General features: G+C 51.8%; 1 long non-coding RNA gene across 1 annotated transcript in view; it reads right to left on the bottom strand.

Moving 5' to 3' along the window:
• The window catches only part of LOC148591964 (uncharacterized), a 32,793-nt gene extending 21,985 nt beyond the window's left edge, over window positions 1-10,808 (bottom strand). The window contains exon 1 of the long non-coding RNA XR_015913983.1: window positions 10,559-10,808. This is a non-coding gene — a long non-coding RNA (uncharacterized LOC148591964). The remainder of the gene's footprint in view (window positions 1-10,558) is intronic.
• Between the last annotated feature and the right edge of the window lie 2,386 nt (window positions 10,809-13,194).

The raw sequence follows: 13,194 nt of genomic DNA, 5'->3' as shown, positions 1-13,194 counted from the left end.
AGGGACACGCAGGGACATGCAGGGACACGGGGGTACACGCGGGTCCTGTCCTGGGTCGGGCAGTGGCCTCGCTGTCCAAACCAAGGGTGGGGGGACGGGTGAAACAAGCACTAGTTACTCAGTGGTTTCACAATGTACTCGAAATCCATGCAAAATCCAGGGAAGAACTGCAGGGAATGAGTGCGTCAGGGAAGGGCTGCCCGCAACGTTGAAACATAAACACCAGGGTGCTATTAGGAAGCCTTTTTTTTTTCTTTCTTTCTTTTTCTTTTTTTTTTTCTTTTCTCTCTTTCTTTCTTTCTTTCTTTCTTTCTCCTTCCCACCCCTGGAGGGCAAAGGAGTAATTTTGGTAGCCCGCTTGCGTGCTGGTTTCACCACCCCGGACGCTTGGGAGGAATGTTTTATCCTGGCTTTCCCCCTCTTTGAGGAGATGGATAATGTAAAGAGGCGGCGGTGGTGCTGGGGTCAGGAGAACTATGCTAATTGTGGAGCTTAATTGCTTCAAGCAGTCCTGCCTCTAAACATGGAGAGCGCCCTTGATGGAGTCAGTCTGTTCCTAATAAAATGAAGAAGCACTGAATTAAATTCCCAAGAAAGGGACTATAAAAATTTCCACAGTGTAACTGAATGACTTCACCTATACTATTACCCCTCGGATGACATCTTGAAGGAAGGCAGGCTCCGCAGAGCCTCCATATTCATAAATCGGCCTCGCTTAGGCCAGTAAATCTGAATTGATTTTAAAAGGCTTTCCTATCCTCCCAACCGAATGAAGTCACTGTTAATTACGTGTTTTCTGTTAACAGCGTCACTCTTCTTCCCCGCGTTACCTGCTCGCACACTCAGTGAACCTTGCTCGCAACCCGGACTAGCAGCTTTTGCAGGGTGATGAGGGGCGATGGGTTTCCCCATGCGACTCCCCCTTTCAGGGCTGCCCTCTTCAGCCTGCCCTGGGCAGGATAAACTTTGCCCTAGGTGTTTTTAGAGATGATGGATGATCCTGGGGTGCGGAGCTGGGAAGGACACCCGCCCCGGTTTGCTGGCTTTCTCGAGGGAGCCTTTTCCTGGCGTGCTCGCAGAGACCCCGGGGTGCCGCTTCCGCATGTTTCCCACTTGCTGTGGAAGCGCGACTTGGTGCCCTGCGCGACTCCACCATTCCGCAGCCTGGCGCGAAGCAGGAGCTGCGTCCCTGTGGGATATCCCTAGAGGGGGCGGGCGCTGCCCCGCTCGCTCTGCAGCCGCCCCGTCCTAGGCTCTCAGGAGGAGGCAGACGCGTCCTGTTTAATTAGGCAGAGGAGGTGTTTTGCAAAGCGCTTTGCACCTAAAACGGTCACTTCTTCATCTTTATATATACATATATATATATATATATATATGTATGTATGTATATTTTCCCTACAATCTTTTATGCCATGTAAGCCCACCTTCATCCTCCTGAGGAAGAGTCATGTGCTCGGTGTGTGGGCGCCTCTCTCGGAATAGGATCCAAATAAACGGATGGCCAATGTAAAACTATCCCCTCAAGACACAGGACTAGGAATTGTCAAGGAGACTTTGGTCCTCTCGCACTGTCTGTTATGCCAGTCACTCGTCATGATCCCTGGTGTTGTGCCATACGTCACCGTGACACTGATCCATATAACATACTTTAATGCTATTCGGAGATGCTTCGGCATCGCAGGGCGGGCTGCCTCCACCCCGCACCTTTGTAACTCATTGAAAATGAATCCTCTGGCTTCCTCTCAAACGGATTTTTATACCGCTCACACCCAAAGCGACCATCCCGGGCACTTTCTGGCCAAATCGCGCTCTCCTGGGAGTTTCGCCGTTTCCTTGGGCTGGGGCTTTGTTCTGGACCCTGTCCCTCGCCTTTAGCCTGGGCTCTCGCACTGGGAAGCTCCCGGTGCCCTCCCGTTCCCACCTTTGGGCTTCAGAGCGTCCCCTCTCCGCGATGCCGCTCGCGAAGCGACGCTCCGCACGGCGCCTGGGCAGCTCCGCGGAGCCGCGGGGGGAGTGCAGCCCGGGCTGTCTGCGCGCACGGAGCGCGGACCGCGTCCCCCGCGGGCTGCGGAGCTCGGGGCTGCCGTAGGCTTTAGGCGAAGGGTTGGGAGCTGCGGCGGAAGCGGACAGCAGCCGCTGCTTTCCAAGTGCGTTACGCGCCCCGCTGTTCGGATGGCCCTTCCCGCCCAAAAACCGCGCCCCTAGGCATTTCAGAGGTAAAATACATATATATAATAAAAATAAAGGGGGGGGGGGGAAACCCAGCAATTTAGCACCAAGGCTGCCCTTTCGCCCGATCGCGCAGGGGCAAAGCCCGAGCCCCAGCTACTCCACGCGTTAGTGCCCGCGGGGCCGGCGTGGGGCTTCCGTGGATGCGCGGGGGCTCCGCTTAACTCGGATCCTCCTGCAGCTGCTGCCGCTTGGTTCGAGGCTCCGGGAGGGCTGCAGACAATAGCGGTGGCTGAAACACCTGCGATCTATCACCGCAATAAAATATGTGCCGTAATGCGGAGTAATTGCTCTTTCCGCTTCCAGAGGGAGCTCAAAGCTGGAAAATCAAGGTTAGAGCCGTCCAAAGTGTAAACAATTACCACAGGGCACATCCAAGGCGGTAAGCAGATAGACAGGGAGACGGACAAACGGGGAAGAGAGTTCCCCGTTTGTCTCAGAAGGGACTTTAGTTTTCATTTAGCGGTGTGCAAAGACGGATAAAGAGTCTGTCAACGTGTATTAATCTGTTTAGCTACAACGCAGGGACGTGAAACTTTTGCTTGTGTGGAACTGAATAGAGGCAGCAGGAGGAAAAAAAAAAAGTAGAAAACCACGATGTATAAGGGGGAAAATAGCCTGAGGTAAAAGGTGAGCAGACACCGGACAGATTTACGGCCTGATTAGGACCGTAATAATTAATTCATTGCAGCCCACGGGGTTGTTTAGCAAAGATATAAACTCTGGCTGGAAACAGCCGCGTGCTTGTGTATGTTCGCCCAGGATTCACTTATGTGGCTCTGTCTACGCGTTGTGAACGTTTGTGCGCCGCGTGAGTGCGAGAGTTTCTCCACTCGGGCTTATCCGCGAGTCCGAGTAGGAGCGTGCGAAGTTATCTCGTCTCCGCGCGGCTAATGCATAGGCATGTGCGCGTCTGTGGTCCATGTTGTATTAAATGCACACGGTCCCAGCCGGTGCATCGCAGTTCAACAGCGGCAGACGCTAAAAAAAAATAATGCCGTGTCTGAAATAGCAAAGCCTAATTAGAGGGTCAGGAAGGTGCCTCCGACACCCCGGAGAGTGGGTGGGACCCGAGGGCAGAGGAGGCTCCCCCAGTGCCCTGTCCTGCCCTGTCACCTGCCCGCCCTGGCTCTCACACACACAGCCACATAAAGCACCACACACAGCACTGCACACACACAGCGCTACACACAACCACACACAACAGCACACCCTGTCACAGGGTGTGCCCCTGCTCCGGCCAGGTGCGACCCCCCGCGCTGCCCCCGCCGCGGCTCTCGGCGCTGCCACCTCCCGCTCCGAAATCACAAGAATAAGTTACAGGTTTGTTTCCTTCGGGGAAACTAACTAAGTATAAATAAATAATCAATCCCTCTTTATTTCTGTTTTACTCGAGAGTAGCACGGCAGTGTTTATAGAAAGGAGGGGGACGGGGACATGAGGGAATCACAATCGTCTCCGTGGCGAGCCCTTATCTTCCCCCCCAACCCCAATTAACCGCCCCTCGCAGGGCTGCTGCTCACAGCTAAACTGAACTTAAAAGTGAGGGATCTTCCCACACTCCCCTGCGGAGCGTCCAGCTCAGCGAGAAGGGCGAGCGGGGCAGCCCTAATTCTGACCCGAACTCGGATCCGCTCCTTCACAGCAGAGCGGTCAAAACTTTATTTTATTTGTAATTCCACATATATCACAGATCCTTTTATATTTTCCTTTTATTTTTTTTTCCTCTCAACAGGTGCCCCAACACTCCGTGATGGAACCCTGATCCATAACAGCAGTCAAAAAAATACCATTGTTTATCTCTTGATAATAGTAATTTTATGCGCTATAATGCAACATATATAGCAATGAATATGCATGGAGAGCTCCGAGTGCACATGAATGCATAAAATGCTACCTTCCCAACCTGGTCTTTTTTCTTAGTTGTTTCCAACAAAAGGCATCCCGGATGCTTTTAGTAACAGCGAATTAATTCCAAATATTTGGTACACAAACTTAGGAAGTCTAAAGGAGATTAATTTTCCAGAGTAATCCAATTAAAAGATTTCTAAAACTAATCTTTTTGAAAAAAAAAAAAGTGGAAAGCTAAGGAAGAAAATCGTTCCTATGACAGTGATTTATGGTACCAGATTGATCTATGAAACGAGGCTTTCCTGGCTTGGAGATGACCACTTCCCCCCCGCCGAGGTCGCAAGTGTACCCCAGCATACATGCGCCTTACTGTGGCATTTCTTTATTATTATTATTTATTTCATTTTATTTCTAGATAGACTGTCACCCAGGACTGACTCTCGCCCTTAACGCACCGAGGCAGTGCTCGGTTGCTTGCAAGTACCCTAGACTTTTTAAAGTGCTAATAGATTTATGGTCTCTTTTCTGACGCCCATCCAGAGTAATTAGCACATATGTTCTAAATAGATGATAGTTTTGTGAGCAATAAAGCAATTACCCATCGCTGGAGCTGACAGTTCCTCCAACTAAACTCCAACCAGCAGCTAATTGGAGAAGTCATTTCAGCTCCATTGTCTGCAATTAGTCCTGCTAAACTATTACACCCAAACTACCTGGTTTGAGGTTTATTTATTCATTGCCATTTGCATTTGTGAGCACTCCCCAAGTCGCGCCTAACTTTTCCAAGCCCTCAGGGCTCTATGGGGCTGGTTTCCGCCCCCCCCCCCTTCTTTATATATATCTATATATATATGTATATTTAATTATTATCAAACGAGCCCGTCTCTCGCCTCCGAGACCCTCCGTGGGCACCGGAGCACCCCGGTGCCTCGTTAGCGGCAGAGCAAGGGACAAGATTTGGGATCGGGGGAGCCTTTTCTGTCAATTCTGGCAACTGCTGCCTCCTGCTCCTCGGAGGTGGGAAATAAAAATTAAAAGGCGGTGCAGGCTCAGGACTTGTGCACAGTTAGTGGAAAAAATGTGTTAAACATCGGTTTGACGCCCCACCGGAGCTTCAAAATATAGAGCGGCTGGATTTCTTCTACTTAATTTAATCTTTACTGGAGTGGGTTTATTCTTGCTAGCCTTTGGCCAGGAGTCCCAGCAAAACGGAGCCCAGGAGAGCAGAGGGAGGAGAGGAGGGTGGTGGGGGGGGGGGCACTGCTTCGTCTGAACTGGCAGCTTTAACAGGTATTTAACAGGAGCCACCTAAAGGGGTTGGGAGTAGGTTCCTTAAGTCAAGGCTCCTACCCAGGGCTCGAGTTGGTCCTGGAGTGCACAGATTTGTGGGCTGGAATGGGAACTTGTAGCCTTAGCAACAAAGAAGTCACTTAAAGGAATTTCCAGCGAAAGCATCCCGGGCTCGAACAGAAATACCAATTTCTGAGCGGCCAGGAGAGGAAGAAATAGTCCCTCCCTTGGGTCGCCAGGTCTTTAGCCCCCCAGAACAAAGCGTTTCCTATTCGCCAGCGGCTCCCAATTTGGTCTGTCCCTTTTTGTTTGTTTGTTTTTATTTTTTTCCCAACCATTTAAGCCTCTGGAAATACCAGCCTGAGAGGTGACTCTGGTGCGGAGGTGAGTCTCCCTGCCCTCCCGCCGCAGCTGGCGCGGGACTGGGTTCGGGGAGAACCGACAAGCCCGGGTTCATCACTCGTTCGGGCACATGGACAGCCCGCTCCGAAGGACGGGGCCAGCCCCGAGCCAACCGAGCTCCGGCGAAAATAATAAGAGTATAAATAGATAAAAATCGTGACCCGTGAGTTACAGCGAGCACTGGGTGCCCACGCAGGGCCGCGGGCTGCGCCCGCTCCCACCCGCGCAGCCGCCTCCCTGCGTCCGGGGCAAAAGCCTCTTCCCTGCTCTCAGAGCATTCTACCCCCCCGTGCCCCCCAACACACACTTTTTTTTTTTCCCCTCCATTACGAGCGATTAGATGGTGTCTATTCAAAGTTGCTGATCCAGAGAGAAAATAGGAGTAGATAAAAGGAGTTTTCAAGTGACCTCCTCGTCCCTTTCACACCAACCTGAGCCCCAGAATAGCCAGGGATCAACTCGGACAAAAGCCCTTTCCTTTTCCCTTTCAGCTTCAGAAGATTCAGTGCAAGGGGCTAACAATAAAACATATAACTCTAGCCCAGTTTGGTGGGATCGTGCAATTTTGTATACTTTATTAACGACACCGCTGGATATGGCCGGGCTTCACCCCTAGAAACGTGTGAATAAAAAAGGCTTCGCATGATAAAATACACAGCAGTCCCTTGCAGCTTTTGTGCCGGGCTGCAGCATTTTGATATGTTTATTCTGTTTCGTTTAAACGTTACCTAAAGCACATCCTCGTCGTCCCCACACAACCACCATGCCCTGTAATAAACTTATCTCCCTGCTGACAGTTTAAGGGAAAATGCTATGAGGTTTGTTATTTAGACCTGCTTCTAGTGAGGCAAATATGACTAGATCTCCACTCATTACCAGCTACATTTCCCGAGCAAAATACTTCTGCCTTGCTTTGTGCTAGAGGCACTTAGAAAGTGTCACGAAATGCTGTAATGTACGCGGGTGATCTCTGAAAAAAAAAAATCCAACCAAACCTACTTATAATGGACTAATCCCTGCAGTAGAAGAAATAGCATTCTATTAGACAGGTTACTATTAAGGAAATGAGTATACTGTGCCGCCGATTGCACTGGCAGGACAATCTTGCAACTTGCAAACTCCTTCCCAAACGTCAGCTCCTCGCCAAAAGCCCAAGCCGAATTCCAAATAATAAATAACACCGAATTCATCCCCAGCAGAAGTCGAGGATTTAAAATAGTCAGATGCGTTTCAGTGCAAAGCCTGCTGCTAATGGCTTTTGTGCACTTTTGTTGCTTTTGGCTCCCGCGCTTAGAGCACCGCAGCTTCATTTGTGCCGAAAGTAAATATTTGGTCCTGGATTCACCAGTGTGTCGAAAATGATTCCCAGATTTGCCTTATATAGGAAGGTGGGATTTGCATCGAGAGGTCATCATTTTATTTTCCTAGGGTTCGCTTGGCAATTGCTCCTTTAAACTATGAGACAAGTGGCCTTCGCTTTGGATGCTTCCCCCCCGCCACCACCCCGCCATCAACGCGCACATGCTTCTTTGAAATTTCCATGCACAGACTTTAATTTAATTTAATTTATTTATTTTTTACTCTTTGAGCCCTGCGTCGGCTTCTCAGGCGTTGCCGTGTTGATGGGAGAATGGGAGGCGAGTGCAAAGTTGTGATTCAGCACCCTGCTTTTCCGGAGGCTGCAGCCCGAGCTCGGGACTTTGGAGAGAACGAGCAAATGACAAAACCCCACTCGCAAAAAACCTGCTCGCAAGAACCGCGTTCGTAAAAACCCTGCTCACAGCAGCCCCGGCAGCGCGTTGAGCGCTCGCGGCAGATTTTCTTGCCGAGGGGGTGGCGGGGACAAGGCGGGAGGGGATGGCTGTCAAGCTGCGTTTTGCCAACACGGGCTAAACCCCGCATTCCCGGCAGCTCATTCCCTGGAGCGCAGGCGGAGGAAGGGAGAGGGGGTGCCGAGCACACGGACCCCCGCCCCGCCGCGACCCTGGGCAGCCCCGCGGAGCTGGTGTTGCCGGACCCGGGCTGTGATCGCCACGAGTGACGCTGGGAAATGCGCGGGGGGGGCGGCCCGAGCCGGACAAGGGTGCAGCCCGCCCCACAAGACTGTTGTCTTAAAAAAAAAAAAAAAAAAAAAAAAAAAGACAGAAACGGCCTGGCGGGATGGGCTTTAAGCGATCACGCTGAATAGAAGGCCACCCAGCAGTGCGAGGGATTTTTTTGTGCTTTTCTTTTTTTTTTTTTTTTTTGGGGGGGGGGGTGTATAAAAGGGGGACCTTCTCTTCCCGTGGTTTGTTCCCTTTGGGCTAAGGGGAAAAAAAAAAAAAGAAAGAAAGAAAACTCCGCATAAAGACACCCCCCCGACACACACACGCCGAGGAGGGAGAACAGCAGGGAGGCTCCTCACAGGTGGTGGCTGCAAGTGATCGGCCTAAAAACCTGATGAGGGGCTGGCAATACCCCCCTCCGCAGGCGCACAGGGCGATATAGTCCACCTGAGACCACTTCCCCAAGCAATGAGCCCTCGTCTGCCCTTATAAAACACAACTTTCACTCAATATACCTTTTATTGTGCTGTTAAAATATGTCGGTTGTCCTTCGGGCCAAAGAGGTTGGGGTGGGGGGAAGGAAAAAATAAATAAATAAAATAAAAGGAGAGAGAAAGAATTTAAAAAAAAAAAAAAGAAAAAGAAAAAGAGAGAGAAAGAGAGAAAGGAAAAGTGGGGTCTGGGAGGAAAGGCCCTGGGCCCACTGATGGGAAGTGAGGCCTGCCCGGCACTGTTGCCTGTCGAGGCCCGGCAGCACCGTGACGAGCGGCCCAGCTGCGAGCCGGGACGGGTGCTCAAGCCTGGAAGAGTCTGTCACTGTCGCTTCGGGTCTGTCTGGGAGCCCAGCCCAGGACATGGGGCTCAGATGCGCGCTGCCCTGGACCCCGAGCCGTCTACCCTCCGCGATCGCCCCTCACTAGTTATCCAAAGGTACCGGGGGTCGAGGGGGCAGTACATGGGCTCTCGGGAGGGAGTTTTCAAAATGCCAGGATGTTTTATACATATATATATATATATATAAAACATATATACATATGTGTGTGTGTGTATACATACATATATACTTTCCTATATTTAATATATTTTTCTTGTCAGAGCTGGGGGAGATTAAAAATGCTAGAAGTTGGGAATGAGAAATACATTTTTACATGGCAGAGCTGATGGTTGGGTCCTGTGACAGAAATCTATGTATTTATTGTCCTTCATGCACTCCTATCTGTATGCCTGTGTGTATATATATATATGTACATATATATATATATATGTATGTACGTGCGCATGCGGTGTGTATGTGTATTTTTATATATTGCTTTTTGGAACTTGGCAGGTGAAGCAGGCATTTCACATTGGTTTTGAAAAACTCAGACTGCAGTCTTAAACCCCCAGCTTACACGCAGCTTTCTCTCGGGCCACGTAAGAATACATAAAAGTCGGTCGAAAGTAGTATCTTATATTTTCCTCCCGTTTCCCGCCAGAAAAAAAAAAAAAAAAAAAAAAAAAAAAAGGTTTTAGAAGTTGTCACCACTCATCGCCAGAATTAACTTTTCCTTCCTGGAGGGGACAAGAGAAATGCAGAGGAGAGAGGAGCCTGCGTGGTCCCGGCTACGGCTACAGCAGGGAGGCGAAAGAAAGAAACAGAGAGAGAAAGGGTGGGAAAAAAAAATCTCAATGAGCAAACTCTACCCCCTCCCCCTACACAGAACTTGGCCACCTTGTCTGAGGAGAGCAGGGTCTGACAAGGTAAAGGGGGGATTAAGTTTGAGCAAGTGCCCAGGCTCTAGCGCGCTCTCCTCTGCCCACCGTGGACTCGCAAAGGTTGAAAAGCAACCAAAGCTCATAGCTCATCCTTGGTTCAGGGGAAACTGCGACCGTTTTTTAAGTATTCCTGTAATTTGTCGGGTAGAGGAAATGTCTCCTGTCTGTTGAACTTTGCTTTAACTTGGGCAGCTGAGACATAGGAGTAGTTTTATTGGTAGATGCGCTCCAGCCCAGCGGCTCCCGGTATCCTTCCCCACGCCCGTGCACCACAGGAGGACACGAAGATGGGCTTTTTCTCGGGAATCGCGCAAACTTCTTCGGCCCTGCAAGCCTTTTTTTTTTTTTTTTTTTTTTTTTTTTCCTATTTACTAGTTACATTCTGCACGCAACAAATGAAAATCAGCACCACTCACACCAAGACGGGGGGAAGAAAACACCCCCACACACACACGCACACGTATCCCCTCACACACCAGCATAATGCAAGCTGGTTTGTGCACCCTTCCGACTCAAAGCGTCTGATTGCCGTCCCTTTAATCTGTTGACACTATCGCCCATATAAACAGGCTGCCATCGATCTTTTCATTAGGTGATCAAGTAACAAACAGAGCAGGTGAAAGACGAGAGCAGAAGGGTGCTCGCTGCCGGGCGCCCTCACAGGGAGGCACAAGTTGCGCGCGCTGTTTACGCGGGCTCGGCGCGCGCCCCTGGGCTGCGCCTGCAGCCTCAGCTCGCACAGACCCGCGAGGCGATGCGGGGGGCGTAGATACCTCCGCGCTCTATCGGTGCGCGGTGCAAAGCGCCTGCGGGCTGCCCCGACCCCCCTGCTCACGCCCCGGCGTTACAGGAGCAGCCCGGGGGAAAAGGCAGGGACAAACCCCACGGAGGTGCCGCGGCGGGGGCGGGCTGAGCGCCGCGCGGAGCCGCGGGGGCAGCGCCGCCCCTCGCCCGCCCCGGCCGCGGCCGCGGCGCGCGGTACTTGCCTGGGGCGCGCGCGCTGCGCGGGTCCCGCGGCGCGGCGCGGTGCGTGCAGCCTCTCGCAGGGCTCGTGCGCGTGTGCGCCGCTCGCTGCCGCCCTCCGCGCCCTCCTCCCTCTCGCTCTCTCGCTCTCCCTCCCCGTGCCTCGCTCTGCCTCTTCTGCTCCCCGTCTCCTCAGAGGCCGATGAGTAGAAGCTGGGTGATACACATACGAAGCCGGCCTTTTTTGTCCTCTTTAATCTTATTCGTTTCACCTTTTCAGTGACCAGGAGACAGGACTCAGAGTTTATGCGGCAAGAAGACGAGAGAGGAAAGGAGCCCACTGTTGCATAGTCAATAACATCCTTTTTATCAATGCGAAATACAATAGAGACGGCTTCGCCGAGGCACTCATTGAAAATCTCTTCATTATTTTGGGGCAAAATCAAACGTTTATTCTGATCTTAGAAATGATTAAGGATTCTCCTCTGCGGGCGGATCTTGGACTCGGGTTTCAGGGCTGACACACACACAAAAAAAACATAACCGCGATCACGACACATCAAAATTGAGATTTTTTTTTATGATAGCAACATTTATTTACAAAAGAAATCTTCTGTCATACACTTAATCCCCTTTGCCACTGCAGGTTTCCTCCTTGGCTCCCAATCTGATTATAAACTTTTATGGGAGCTAAGAAGAGGATAGTGCGACTCGCTTTTTTTTTTTTTTCTTTTTACAGTTTGTCCCTGCTTTGTCACAGCCAGACTCCCGACCTAAGCGAATTTCAAACCTCTGGCAGAGGGGGGAGGTTTCAGGGAAAGGACGCTTGGGGGAATAGAGGCGAGCAAAGGTGCGTAACTGGAAAGAAGACGAGGAGGAGGCTTTATCCCAGCGTGGGTTCCTTAAATGAAAAATGAAAAAAAAAAAAAAAAAAAAAAAAAAGGAGAGAGAAAGAAGGATAAAAGGGGGTAAGAGTGGCGGGAGCGGGGAGCTCGGCGAGGCCGCGGCGCTGCCGGCCTGGCCGCTAGATGGCAGCCGGATCCAGCGATTCCGCGCGCGCCGCTCCGCGCGGCCGCCGCCACCACCTCGGAGCGGAGCGGTGCGCGGCGGTGCGGAGGGGAGCGGAGCAGTGCGCAGTGGAGCGGGGGCCCGCCCGCCCTCCAGCAGCGCCCCCTCCCCTGCTGCGCCGCGCTCCGCGGGTGCGCAGCTTCCGCGGGTCTCGGCGCGCGGGCGACGGGAGTCGCTTTCCGGTGATTCCTCGCCCGCGCCGGGGGCTCCCCGCGCCGCGCTCCGCAAGGGGACACGCAGGCGCGATGCGGAGTGGGGGGCGCGCGGGAATCCCGCCTTGTCTGGCCCCTTCCCTCCCCCTACGTTGCCCCCCCTCCCCAAATCCCGCTTTTCCCCCGGCGAAGCAGAACGTCGCTTCCTGCTCCCCTTCCGCGGCGCTGCCGCCCCCACCCCGGGGCGGGGGCAGCCTGGGCAAAGATGTCGGGGGGACATAAGCGGTGAGGAGAGGGAGCTGGGGAGCCCGGCAGCAAAAATAGCCCAAAGTGGGATCGGAGCACGGGCAGATGTGAACGTGTGAGTGAATGTGCGCGCATACACACAGAGGCACACAAGCGCCTATACTCCTTACTGCACACAGTGCGTTTTCTTCTGCACCATTACGGGCTCTTGCCTGGCTCCTGCAATTGAAAACAGACCCAGAAAGCCCATTTTCGAATATATATATGTATAAAAACTTTTCACGCGGAGTCCGAATTGTTGCCTTTTAATCCCCCTTTCCTCCTATCGTGATGCATCCTCCTCTTTTGATGTGTGTGCACGGGTGTGTGTGAGAGAGAGCGAGGGAGACCATAGGCGACCCATACTAATCAGGTCTCAAAGTAAATAGCAGCGCGGGGCGATCTCAATGTAAATTGCGCTTGTCAGAAGAATCCCCTCTCTCTCCCTCCCTCCCTTCTTCCCTCGCTCTCCCCCCCCCCACTCGCTCCCCCCTCTCTCCTCCCCTCATTCCCTCCCTCCCTTCCCCATCCCAGTCAGTAGGTAGCAGAGAATAAAAAAAAAAAAAAAAAAAAAAAAAAAAGCCCGGGGGGGAGGGGGGTGGGGGGGGGGAGCCAATGGAGTGCGGGGGGCTTGGCTAACCTTAGCCTCCCATTTTCTCTCCCCCCAATTCAGGGCTCTGACCAGTCAGTCGCCTTTGATTATCAGTTGCCAGCAGCCCTTCTCTTGGCTCCTTGACATGAGCTCCATATAAGGCAGCGATCTCCATAGAAACGTGTCAGTTTCAATAGTAGTGTCAAAGTTCACTATATACAGACATTCGCGCAGATCCCCCTTTCGGAAACATTGCTCTGCTAGGCTTCCCGTTTAAACGCATTCATTTTTTGGGTCTCTCTCTCTCTCTCTCTCTCTGTCTCCCTCTCTCTCCTCTCTCTCCTTTCTTGCATATTCTATTAGTTGTTTTTTTTTTCCCTTCATCTCCCTCTTCTCCTTCCTTTTCTTCTTTTTGCACTCTTCCTCCTTGTGTCTTTCGCTTCATTCCTGCAGGAGAAGAGAAGAAGAGAGAGGTGAAACTAAAAAAAAAAAAAAAGAAAAAAAAGAAAAGAAAGGAAGAAAGAAAAGGGGGGGAAAAGCACAACGAGAGAGAGACAGGAGA

The sequence above is a fragment of the Tinamus guttatus genome, unplaced genomic scaffold (assembly GCF_059628265.1).
Source record: "Tinamus guttatus ecotype Peru unplaced genomic scaffold, ASM5962826v1 Tinamus_guttatus_pri_ptg000661l, whole genome shotgun sequence".
NCBI lineage: Eukaryota > Metazoa > Chordata > Aves > Tinamiformes > Tinamidae > Tinamus > Tinamus guttatus.
This window is presented reverse-complemented; position numbering and strand designations above follow the sequence as displayed.